This window comes from Pelobates fuscus, chromosome 2, assembly GCF_036172605.1.
Source record: "Pelobates fuscus isolate aPelFus1 chromosome 2, aPelFus1.pri, whole genome shotgun sequence".
Lineage (NCBI taxonomy): Eukaryota > Metazoa > Chordata > Amphibia > Anura > Pelobatidae > Pelobates > Pelobates fuscus.
The window spans coordinates 69,919,209-69,933,254 of record NC_086318.1 but is presented as its reverse complement, the minus strand read 5'-3'; positions in this window follow the sequence as shown (position 1 = coordinate 69,933,254).

Below are 14,046 nucleotides of genomic sequence, written 5' to 3'. Positions count from 1 at the left end.
AAAATAAATGATAGGTTATACTTTTTGGTTTATACATGTAATAATATATTAATATATGTACATTTAAAAGGACAGATACATAGTGTTACACATTATTGCTGTGCATTAAATTATTCAGATAAGATACATATTGTTCCTGTTCATAGCAGCAGTTTCTTAAGTTGTCCAGCAGGTAGTGCTGTGAGTCAGTTCTGCACCTGTCTTAGAAATACATTGTACCTCTCCTACACACCTTACTAGAGTGTGCGTGCATGTGTTTCTCTTATATATAATATATTTATTTCTGTCAAGTTTCACATGGTTTTGTTTTCTTCTTTTTTTTTTTTTTTTTTTTTTACCATTTCTTCAAATATTGCTAAATGGTTGTTTTTTTTTTTTTTTGTGCCACGACAGCTCAAGCTTGATCTGTTCCGTTTCTATCTTCACAGGAGACTCAAAGATTGTTTTTGGTCCAAACTGCAACTCATCGGAATTTGGTGGGATCAGGTGAATATTAAATCGCAATTAGCGAGCATGTTCATTTCGGATTAGAATTTAAATTTTCCACCCATGGTGCAAATAAAGAGATTATTAATGGGAAAGAAGATGATTGATGACTAGGAGACAGTCACTAAGTATTGATTTTATTCACAGATCAAGCAATAGACTGTCGAAAGGGGGAACTACAAAAATCTATTTTTATATATTACATATTTAGTAAATGTATAATACATAAAGATGGAGAGAGATGTTCTTTACTACACCTTCGTTTTTTTCTCTGTTGGCTCCTGTTTTACATTTGATCGGTGAACCAAACAGGAAGAACATTCTCCAACAGTACTCTGCAAAATATACTTATAATATTATATTATGTACAGATTTTGCAGTACACTGTTTGGACCATCTTCATCCCCTGTTGGATTGTCTGATTCGGACCCTGAATCAGTTGTTTGGTACTGATGTGCTGCCAAGCCAAACCAACATTTAGGCAGAATTCAGGTGTCCTGATAAACTTACTGTTTTCTGGAAAAATGGTTTGTCTGAGTTTCATTTTCTCTCCTTGCAGGCGTTTGCCTAACATACATTTTCATCTTTGGAAGTTTCTTCCAAACTATATGTATCACTAATTGTTTTCCCCATTAATTGTTGGTTGTAGTCACTGACGAAGGGATTGTGAAAAGTTAACAATGGATTTGTAAATTTTGTGACAAATTAACAAAACTGGGAAAATCCCCCAGGTTATCTATTGTTATTCTAAATATTCTGTCCAACAAACTGCAAATGCCTTGCCAGTTGTCAACAATTCTCAGTTTAATTGGTAACTTCACATACCTTTACAGGTCTAATAGCTACTCAAAGAGTTTCAAACTCAACTCTTCAAACTGGGTTGAATTATAATTCCCACAGTGCTGTGGTAGCCTATTGCTGACAGAAAATGATGTGAGTTGCACTTCAACATCTGTGGATGGCGAAATTCTAATCCTTGTCATATCATGTACTTCTATGATATAGCATTGCAACCATAATATTTCTACAAAAGTACTCATTCTGACTCGTGCCTGTCAATATCCCTTACATGTCACCTTTTATATTTACATTTGCCCATGTTACAAGTATTTCACTGTCCTATCATCTTTGTTCAACTACTTCTAGAATCCTAGATCCTGTCCCCCACCTCACTCAGAAAACAGAGTCTGACTGTTCTATTAAAGGAACACTTCAAGCACCATAACAACCTATGCTCATTTCAAATTTAGGAGGCAAGAGGGTCTCCTGTTGCTTGCTTCTGGCACACACAGTTTGTAAGTCTGCCCATTTTGTTCATCACATGACAGGGGAAGCTATACTTCCTCCTCTGTCACATACAAATATGTTTATGGTGTGTGCGGGTCACTTCCACTGAGCAGGAGAGAGCCTGAGCCGTGACTACTCTCAGATGTGCAATTGCCAGGCCCCCTCTTTCAATTTGTAGCACTCAGAAATTTTGCAGTCAGCTCATCCATACAAACTTATACATCATTGCGTGCACATACATATCTAGCAACACCACCGGGCTAATTTACAACAAAATACACTACACAGAGGCACAACACCACATGTATATAGACAGATGCTAGCAAAATGACACACACTAGCACACATGCATATACCCAAACAAATACACAAAGACACTCTAGTACACATACAGACACACACTCTAGCACTTCTTCCTAGATACAGACTGGAATAAACACACGCTAGCACACATTCAGACAAACAACAATAAAAAAATCCATAGCCACAAACAAGCAGTCACACACAGATACACACTATGGCTAATAAAGAAACAGACATACACAGATAATTGTAAACAGTAAACCAAACATTTTTACATAGCAGATACACATATAGATACAAACATCCATAGAAACATCACAACACATACACAGAAATGTTAAAATCTAATTACTTTTACACTTCTTATTTTACTCATAACAGGGAGAAAGAGAGATAGTGAAAGGAGCTCTGTCTTCTCCCTGCCATGTCCTCTAGTAGTACAGTGCATCGTTCCTGCCCACTTGCCTTTGGCTCGCAGTACATCATACATCACTTCCCAACCTCAGCTACTCTCACTCTTACTGTGAGTGGGTAGGTGGGTTTAATGCCTGCAACTCTGCCTACCCACACATACTGAATTGGAATTCCTTTTTACATTCATTCTTTCGTCTGTCAGAAATATATGGCTTGAAGTAAACATTTTAGACACTACACAATATCCTTTATCTTGCTATATATAGCAAAGTGCCTGATATGTTAGCATAGAAGCAGGAATTATATTTTATGTCATTTAATGTTGGTGTGCCAGAATAGATTAATAAAATATACCCTAGACATGGCTATTTGTAAGGACCCTAATAGCATCATTGGTAAAACAGCTTCCTAAAATTTGCAACATTATATAAAATGAATAACTGCTTGAAAAAAATGCCCACATGCAGTAATTACAGCTCGATTATCTATTTCTAAAATACACGGTTTAGAAAATGCATATACCAGGCCACATTTCTCTCTGCATTCTCACTTTCTCCTTTGGTGTGTTAATTCCGTCCAGCGTTCGTGCGCATCGATCCACACACCACACAGTCAGGTAAGAAGCATCTCTCACATATTCATGCTTGTCAACTTGTAAACCAGGCTGTGTATAAACTGTCTGCAGCCACAGTGTGACTGTTATTAGTTTAATATTCCACTCATTCAGTGTGAGTATTGTGATTATTGGAACGATTCCTTTGGGATAAATTTCTTGCCCAGCAGGAGTTTATGGAATAAGATTTACAGCAGGGATATGCGGTCCAACTCTAACCCAATTCAGGACATTGATCGACCGCTCTCAGCCAATGAGTTAAGCCCTGCACTGCCAGGCTTAGAACTGACACAGAGCATCCAGGTGGAGAGAAGGAAGGGGCACTTAGCAAACTCCAGGTAAGAAGTCTTACAATGCTAAAATGGTTTGACTACCACAACCACTAGAACTCCTGGAACCACAACCACTACAGTGTGATGTAGTAGTTATGCTGCTTGAAATGTTCTATCAAGGGTATATGATCCATACCCACTGTATCAAAAATGTCATGTTTTACCGTCTGTAAGGTAGCATCTATATTGATGATCAGAAAATTTGGGACAGTCTTAATTCATGCATTTTCTTGCAGTGTATATTATATAGGGTTTCTAGATCCGAGTTGTTTTCTTGAACATATATAAATCCTTCATCGTAATCAGAGGTGTTGAAAAAGTACTGTCTTTCAGTATGTAGAATTCACATGCTGCTGGAAGAAAATCAATGACTTAATCAAAGAAAGAGTTATGTCTTTACAGTTGTAAAATTGAAAGAATTCTAAAATAATGCAAGGCAGCACTTTTCATACGAAGCCCATCGACAAGAAGAAGTTATATATGTTCGTAAAAATATAAATGGATCTGGCAGCCCTAACCTTTTATGATGGTATTTGACAAGGCAAGTATAGTATGGTTATTTGAACTGGCAGGGGACACATGCTGAAAGGTCCAGCAAGAAAGCCGAGGTCAAACACAGAATAAAAAAATGCATACAGATTAATGACATTACACATCGTAAGAGCAACACACAGATGTGTTGGTGTAGCAGGAATTTAAGTCTTGTAGGCAGTCAAAGTTGGCTGAGGATTGCTTAATAAGGGAAATCAGTTGGAACATCAACATTGTTAGTAATTCAAACACTCCCCCCCCCCCCCCCCTCCGCACATTAAACCGATATTATTCCTCGTAAGAGTGACAAAAGACATGAATCCCCAGTGGCTTAAAGGGACATGACATACAAGACCAATTGTAAGCTTCTAGGTCCAAGCCCTTTCAGTACCAGCTTAACCTCCATATTATGCTCTCTTTAGAAAACCTGAGGCTTGAATCCAGCCCAAACATCCTTTACTCTCTGTCTCTCTTCTCTGCATGTGTATCTATGTTAACCCTAAAAGCCTTATTTTTACCCCTGATTATTGAATAGAAATTGTCAGATTTAGCCCGCATTAAATTGCCATTCAACAATACAATATAAACATGTCTCTAGCCATAGAATCCAGTGTATTCATTATTTATCAGCAATCATCCTAAAAGTAAACATACACCTCAGATCAGCGTCGCCAGACCTCAGATCAGACATGCACGCATGAACAAGCCGTGCCGAACAAGTGCACCAATTCAGAAGCTTTACAACAAGAAGCCACTGATTAGTTATTTCCCATTAAAGGACCACTCTAGTGCCAGGAAAACATACTCGTTTTCCTGGCACTAGAGTGCCCTGAGGGTGCCCCCACCCTCAGGGTCCCCCTCCCGCCCGGAAAGGGGAAAAGGGGTAAAACTTACCTTTTTCCAGCGCTGGGCGGGGAGATCTCTGCCTCCGATCCTCCTCCGTTCCGCCCCGTTGGCTGAATGCGCACGCGCGGCAAGAGCTGCGCGCACATTCAGCCGGTCGCATAGGAAAGCATTTACAATGCTTTCCTATGGACGCTTGCGTGCTCTCACTGTGATTTTCACAGTGAGAATCACGCAAGCGCCTCTAGCTGCTGTCAATGAGACAGCCACTAGAGGATTTGGGGGAAGGCTTAACCTATTAATAAACATAGCAGTTTCTCTGAAACTGCTATGTTTATAAAAAAATGGGTTAACCCTAGCTGGACCTGGCACCCAGACCACTTCATTAAGCTGAAGTGGTCTGGGTGCCTAGAGTGGTCCTTTAAAGAGACTAAACGTGTCTTCTGGGGAAAAGGGGAGGTCTTGCTAAGGCTGCAGTTTATAAGTGCAAGTTTTGCAAGTTTTTTGAAGATATGCTCCCAATGAGTACATTCTTAAAAAAATGCATGCATGTATTCATTGGGGGTATATTTACTAAAAGTGATATTTTCTTTTTTGCCCATTTGGGTAGTGGAATGTTCCTTTAAAATTTAGCAAACTCCACTTTAGTGATTGATGGCACTTCACTATGGTAGATATACATGGAGAACTCTATAGTCACCAGCAGGGAAAGCTTCACTTAAATTGCTGCAGACAACTGTATTTTCCTGTTGTTGGATTCAAAATTGTTGATATTGTAAGTTACCTTGGTTAGTATAGAGCACGTGGTTTGGATCATATTGCTCCATGTTTGTATGTTACTCATCGACATCCACAAAATAGGATTTATAATAAAAAAATAGAACAAATCAGGGCCACCATCAGGGGGTTTCAAACATGATGGTTGTCATGAGTCCTAGGGGACCCTGGCACCCAGGAAGCACATTTACCTATTAATTTGGGATATCAGAGGATACGGCACAGCAAGAGAGCATTGATCCCTTGCTGAGCCGAATCTGCCAATAGCCTGAATTAAAAGGTGTCACGATCTGGGCCAAAACGTGGGTGGAAGGGGGTCTGCCTGAGCTGGATGCAATAGCCTCATGCTTTTATCGGGCCCCCTTCCTTGAGCTAGCAGGGAGATTAAAATATCTCCCTGACAGCTCTTACAAATTGGCTCCCTGGTGGAACAGTTTGCTGTTAGTGGACTCCCTGGTGACCCAGTGTGCTGATAGTGGACCCCCTGGTGATCAAGTGTGCTGCTGGGGCTGCCATGTTCCGAGCCTGCATTATCACAGAGCGCCGGAACCACATGGGAGTACGGCTGCCCCAGCAGCACACTGGATCACCACGGTGTGAGCCAGCAGCACACTGGACCAGACTGCCTGCACAGAAGGTAAGCACAATAACCCCCTAACCCTTTCTCATTAGCCCCCTAACCATGTCAAACTATCCCTGCCACACTAACCCCCTAACCCTGTCACACTAACCCTTAACCCTGTCACACTAACACCACTAATCCTGTCACAATAACCCTGCCACACTAACCCTCTTAACCCTGTCACACTAATCCCTTAACCCTGTCACACTAACCCTGTCACACTAACCTCCTTAACTGTCACACTAACCCCCTAACCATGTCACACTAACCATTAACTCTGTCATACTAACCCCACTAATCCTGTCACACTAACCTCCTTAACTCTGTCACTCTAATCCCCCCTAACCATGTCAAACTAACCCCTTAACCCTGCCACACTAACCTCCCTAACTCTGTCACAGTAACCCCCTAACCCTGTCACACTAGCCCCCTACCCCTGTCATACTAACTCCCTAACCATATCATACTCTCCACCCCCAACACTCACATTCAAACCCACAACCCTGTCATGCTCACTGCCTAACTGTGGCATGCTTACCCACCCTTACACCTACTCCCCAAACCATATCCCACTTATCCAATGGATGTCTGTATATGTATCTGTGGGTCAATGTGTGTAAGTAAACGTGTGTATATCTTTGTGTATGTGTAAGTGTGTGTAGCTTTGGTTCTGTGTATTTGCATGTATGTTGCTGTGTGTGTCTGTGTATCTGTATGTGTGTCAGTGTATGTGTATCAGTGTGTATGTGTGTATTTCTGTGTGGCAGTATATACACTACACACAAATGCATGTCTGCATTCAAAAGCCAACATTCACACACACATTCTCCATACAAAAACATGCTTACATTGAAACACAACCATTGCTCAGTTCTAAATACAACCCTGCACGGATGGGCAAATTGTAGATCCCAAGCTAGTTAAGCATCGTGGACTTATACAACAGATAGGGATCTACATTTTGCCCTCCTTTGTGTTAGAGGGCGGGCCAAAAAAAAAATTCTTGCCCTGCGGACACTCGTCAACTTGTGTAACAAAGAGCGGCCCCAACACTCGCAATTTTTAGCTTCCAGAAGCTCACTCCAACTCTTGCAAGCCCCCAGCCATCAGTGTTGCCGTGGGTTACAATGCTCCGGACAACACTCAGACTGCACTCATGAGTGTTGGAGAGGGGAGCTGACGGAAACTGAAGATCAGATTGACTGGGCCCCCTCTTCACTACACAGCGCCTGGCAGCCTGCACTATGCCACCAGCCCACCAAAGAGTGTAATGTTCCCCTTCCCCGGTCACATATGAAATGGAGGGGGGAATAAAATTGATAAATTAATGATAAAAAAAAAGGAAATCCCATAGTATACAGCCCCTATCCTACCTACATATATACTCACACACTTTGCATCCACTACCCAAATGCACTCACTCCATATCCACTATATGCTGCATCCCTCTACACCAGGGGTGCCCAAAATGTAGCTCCCCAGATGCTTTAAAACTACAGCTTCCATGATGCTTTTCCATTCTAAAGGCATTCCAAAGGCATAGAAAGCATCATGGGATTTGAAGTTCTACAACATCTGGTGATCTACATTTTGGGCACCCCTGCTCTACACAAACAAATACACTTCACACACTACACTTCACACACTGCACTCACTACGCATCCTCTGCTTCTACTCTACACACACACACTGCATCTTTGTGGGCCGACCAGAGGACGGACTTCGTGGGCGGACTGGGTGGTGAGCCCCAGGGGCCTAGACTTTAAGCTATGTTAGAGGCCCCAAAATTTAAGTAAATCTGGAAAGGTGACAGAGCTTTGGCAGGATTTATCCCTACTTGAAGTTTCTTGGAATTTTTATATAAGCTTGGTCTCTTCGCAGCCTGCTTAATGGAACTTTTATTGCCATTCTAAAGTTCTCTGCAGAGCAAGGTCAAATTACAATGACTGATTTGCAAAACTGCGTGGATTTAGATTTCCTACTAGCATTAAAAGGAAGTGATCGTGGCTCTTACTAGACTTCCAGCTCTGATGGGACTTACAGATTGGTTTCCTGGTTAGGTGGTCTTGGCAAGCTTATCCTATATGGATTTCTCTGTGTGGTGCTAATGATTGTGTTTGCTTAGGTTGCAGGTTAAATGCTGATGTATTGATGTGACATAATCCTACAGCAGTGTTTCCCTTTGCCCTTTACCAACACTATAGCCCTATTTCTTTATGTGGATTGTAGCAATAGACGGTTTACTGATCTGGAACCAGACAGACTCAACACTGGAGTTATTGTCAATTTACACTACCTGTTTACTTCTCCATCACTTCTGGATCCTGATATAAAAGGATAACTGCTGGTGAACCATATCAAGCAGTTTTGGCATCAAGGGGAGGACTGTGATCATCTGGTTAGGGTAGAGAGCTTACAGGCTTGTCATCCATTTTGATTTAACTATTTTCCGTATTACAATGATGATTTCTAAAATGTTCACTTTATGAACTTTCAAGAAATGTGTTATTTAGAAAAGAGAACTTAATGGAGTGAGGGTACATAGTCATGGGGAACTGTGATGTTGTAAATGCTGTTGTATACTTTGGTTTGGATTTAAGGGAACCTAAAATGATCCAACAAGGGCAACCCAGCCTTGGTGAAAAGCTTAAAGGACCACTATAGTGCCAGGAAAACATACTCGTTTTCCTGGCACTATAGTGCCCCCACCCTCAGGGTCCCACTCCCGCTGGGCTGGATGGAGAGGAAGGGGTTAAACATTTACCTTTCTCCAGCACCGTGCTCCCTCGGTGCTGGAGACTCTCCCCCTCCTTTTCCGTCATCGGCTGAATGCACATGCGCGGCAAGAGCCGCGCGCGCATTCAGCCAGTCCATAGGAATGCATTCTCAATGCTTTCCTATGGACACTGGCGTCTTCTCACTGTGAAAATCACCTCCGTTTGTCTAAATATACATAGGGATTAAGGAGAAAGCGCAAGTAACATTTTCTTTTCTTTGGTTTTTACTATATATTGGGGCTGATGTGTGTTGTAGTCCTTGCTGCTTAAGCGCAGGACTTCTCTTTTTGTATTTGTATTTACTTTGTATCACACAGCCTGGTTACAATGCTGCTACCCATCCCATGTGTTCCCTATTAAGGGTTAATAAGTAAAGGGGTGTATATAAAAAATACCCCTTTCTGTCTCATTAGAGATATCTTTGCCAGAAGCTCAAGGAAGCAGGCTGAAGGGTCAGTGTTAGGACCCGCTTAGGGGGGTCTGCCTTGACGTTGGCAGGCGGGCATCCCTCCAATGGCCATTGGAGCAACTAAATGACCTCCATTTGTCTAAATATACATAGGGATTAAGGAGAAAGCGCAAGTAACATTTTCTTTTCTTTGGTTTTTACTATATATTGGGGCTGATGTGTGTTGTAGTCCTTGCTGCTTAAGCGCAGGACTTCTCTTTTTGTATTTGTATTTACTTTGTATCACACAGCCTGGTTACAATGCTGCTACCCATCCCATGTGTTCCCTATTAAGGGTTAATAAGTAAAGGGGTGTATATAAAAAATACCCCTTTCTGTCTCATTAGAGATATCTTTGCCAGAAGCTCAAGGAAGCAGGCTGAAGGGTCAGTGTTAGGACCCGCTTAGGGGGGTCTGCCTTGACGTTGGCAGGCGGGCATCCCTCCAATGGCCATTGGAGCAACTAAATGACCTCTATTTGTCTAAATATACATAGGGATTAAGGAGAAAGCGCAAGTAACATTTTCTTTTCTTTGGTTTTTACTATATATTGGGGCTGATGTGTGTTGTAGTCCTTGCTGCTTAAGCGCAGGACTTCTCTTTTTGTATTTGTATTTACTTTGTATCACACAGCCTGGTTACAATGCTGCTACCCATCCCATGTGTTCCCTATTAAGGGTTAATAAGTAAAGGGGTGTATATAAAAAATACCCCTTTCTGTCTCATTAGAGATATCTTTGCCAGAAGCTCAAGGAAGCAGGCTGAAGGGTCAGTGTTAGGACCCGCTTAGGGGGGTCTGCCTTGACGTTGGCAGGCGGGCATCCCTCCAATGGCCATTGGAGCAACTAAATGACCTCCATTTGTCTAAATATACATAGGGATTAAGGAGAAAGCGCAAGTAACATTTTCTTTTCTTTGGTTTTTACTATATATTGGGGCTGATGTGTGTTGTAGTCCTTGCTGCTTAAGCGCAGGACTTCTCTTTTTGTATTTGGATACCAAGCTAGCCATGTCCCGTTCCTTGTCCTCACTGATGTCATTGAAGGTCTCTTCCTCCACCCAGCCACGTACAACACCAAGGGTCCTCGAAAGGTGACAACAAACCCCCTGGGACGCCTGCTGTGTTTGGTCTTCCACCTCCTCAAAGCCACCTTCCTCCTCTGACTCCTCTTCTTCAGACTCTTCTCTCTGCGTTGCCTCTCACAAATTTTTGGAACGCCTCAGATTCCACCAGCTTGTATGGTAAAAGCTGGCGGGCTAAGAGTTCAGACAAGCCAGCTGTCAGATGTCAAAAGGCCTCTGAGGCACACACGGAGAGACGAGAGGCACCGGACCTGCGAGACGGACTGACCGGGCCCAGCAGCCGAAAACACCGGGGCCGATCCAGAGCCCTGTCGGACTACAAACCCCTCACAGGATGCTACAGCCCCTTCTGCAGGTACGAGACCGGACCGGCATCCTTACCAAGCACTGCAGTGCTGCTCCATGCCCCAGCCTCAGACCCAGGCCCCGAACGGGCATAGGATGACTGGGCAGTACCATGACTTTGGAGGGCCAGCACCGGGCTTTATGGACTCTAACTCACCAGGAGGCTACAGGTCTCACCCACCGAATAGCATTGGCAACAATACCCGGCAATCTATGGCTCCTGAATAGCATTGGCAACAATACCCGGCAATCTATGGCTCCTGAATAGCAGTCGCAGAGATACAGCACCCACGGACTGGTGATCCTTAAGGTGCAGCTACAGCCACTTCGTCTATAGACAGTCATAACAGTTAACCTTTCCACATCATATACATGTCGCAATGCATAGTCTCTGAGAGCGGTTGATCATGATTCATACTAGGATGTCTTCCATGTTTTAGTGCAAACTAGTCTAACTACTAATATAGTTGAAACATGCTACTTTTAATCATGCCAGACAACCATGCAGGCCAGACTAACAAACATGCCAGGGCCAATCATAGTTAACCACCTCAGATAGTAACATGGCTCCCTCTATATACAGAGTAACATGGCTCCCTCTATATACAGTGTAACATGGCTCCCCTCTATATACAGAGTAACATGGCTCCCCTCTATATACAGTGTAAACATGGCTTCTCTCTATATACAGAGTAACATGGCTCCCTCTATATACAGTGTAAACATGGCTCCTCTCTATATACAGAGTAACATGGCTCCCCTCTATATACCGTGTAAACATGGCTCCCTCTATATACAGAGTAACATGGCTCCCCTCTATATACAGTGTGAACATGGCTCCCTTCTATATACAGTGCAAACATGGCTCCTCTCTATATACAAAATAACATGGCTCCCCTCTATATACAGAGTAACATGGCTCCCTCTATATACAGAGTAACATGGCTCCTCTCTATATACAGAGTAACATGGCTCCCTCTATACACCATGTAAACATGGCTCCCTCTATATACAGAGTAACATGGCTCCACTCTATATACAGTGTAAACATGGCTCCTCTCTATATACAGAGTAACATGGCTCCCTCTATATACAGTGTAAACATGGCTCCTCTCTATATACAGAGTAACATGGCTCCCCTCTATATACAGTATAAAAATGGCTCCTCTCTATATACAGAGTAACATGGCTTCCCCTCTATATACAGTGTAAACATGGCTCCTCTCTATATACAGAGTAACATGGCTCCCTCTATATACAGTGTAACATGGCTCCCCTCTATATACAGAGTAAACATGGCTCCCCTCTATATACAGAGTAAACATGGCTCCCCTCTATATACAGAGTAAACATGGCTCCCCTCTATATACAGTGTAAACATGGCTCCTCTCTATATACAGAGTAACATGGCTCCCTCTATAACAGTGTAAACATGGCTCCTCTCTTTATACAGAGTAACATGGCTCCCCTCTATATACAGAGTAACATGGCTCCCCTCTATATACAGTGTAAACATGGCTCCTCTCTATATACAGAGTAACATGGCTCCCTCTATATACAGAGTAACATGGCTCCCCTCTATATACAGAGTAACATGGCTCCCTCTATATACAGTGTAACATGGCTCCCCTCTATATATAGAGTAACATGGCTCCCCTCTATATACAGTGTAAATATGGCTCCTCTCTATATACAGAGTAACATGGCTCCTCTCTATATACAGTGTAAACATGGCTCCTCTCTATATACAGAGTAACATGGCTCCCCTCTATATACCGTGTAAACATGGCTCCCCTCTATATACAGAGTAACATGGCTCCCCTCTATATACAGAGTAACATGGCTCCCTCTATATACAGAGTAACATGGTTCCCCTCTATATACAGTGTAACATGGCTCCCCTCTATATACCGTGTAAACATGGCTCCTCTCTATATACAGAGTAACATGGCTCCCCTCTATATACAGAGTAACATGGCTCCCCTCTATATACAGTGTAAACATGGCTCCTCTCTATATACAGGGTAACATGGCTCCCTCTATATACAGAGTAACATGGCTCCCTCTATATACAGTGTAACATGGCTCCCCTCTATATATAGAGTAACATGGCTCCCCTCTATATACAGTGTAAACATGGCCCCTCTCTATATACAGAGTAACATGGCTCCTCTCTATATACAGTGTAGACATGGCTCCTCTCTATATACAGAGTAACATGGCTCCCTCTATATACAGAGTAACATGGCTCCCTCTATATACAGAGTAACATGGCTCCCCTCTATATACAGAGTAACATGGCTCCCTCTATATACAGTGTAACATGGCTCCCCTCTATATATAGAGTAACATGGCTCCCCTCTATATACAGTGTAAATATGGCTCCTCTCTATATACAGAGTAACATGGCTCCTCTCTATATACAGTGTAAACATGGATCCTCTCTATATACAGAGTAACATGGCTCCCCTCTATATACCGTGTAAACATGGCTCCCTCTATATACAGAGTAACATGGCTCCCTCTATATACAGAGTAACATGGTTCCCCTCTATATACAGTGTAACATGGCTCCCCTCTATATACCGTGTAAACATGGCTCCCTCTAAATACAGAGTAACATGGCTCCTGAGCTGCGGGTGGGGGCCCTATTAAAGAATAATGGGGTGGGGGACCTACTGTCCTCCCCTCCGCCCCCCACCCTGCGGTGGGTGGGGGCCCTAAAAAACAAAATAGGGGGGGGCCTGCTGTCCCCCCTGGCCCCCACCCCTGAGCGGCGGGTGGGGGCCCTAAATAAACCCCCCCATCAAAGGTGACTAGGGGTCCCCAAGCCTAAAAAATAGTGAGGGGGGAATAAAATTACTACCCTGTAAAGTAAAATTCAACTTACCATTTGACGTCTTCTTTTTTCTAAAATCTTAATTTTCAGCCCCAAAAAAGGCCAAATTAAAAGCCATCATACCCGTCGAACTTAAAAATAAAATAAAAAACCAGAGCGCAAAAAAAAATTCCTGACGAAAAAGAAAAAACCTGACGCTCAAAAAATTAATCCATCTTCACCCATGGAGGGCTCCGCGCAGACTGAGCTCTGCAGGGCGGGGGAAGGCCACAGGGACTTCACCTACCCACACAAAGATGGCGGCGCCCTGAATATAGATCGGGGCAGAAAATACAGATTAATAAAT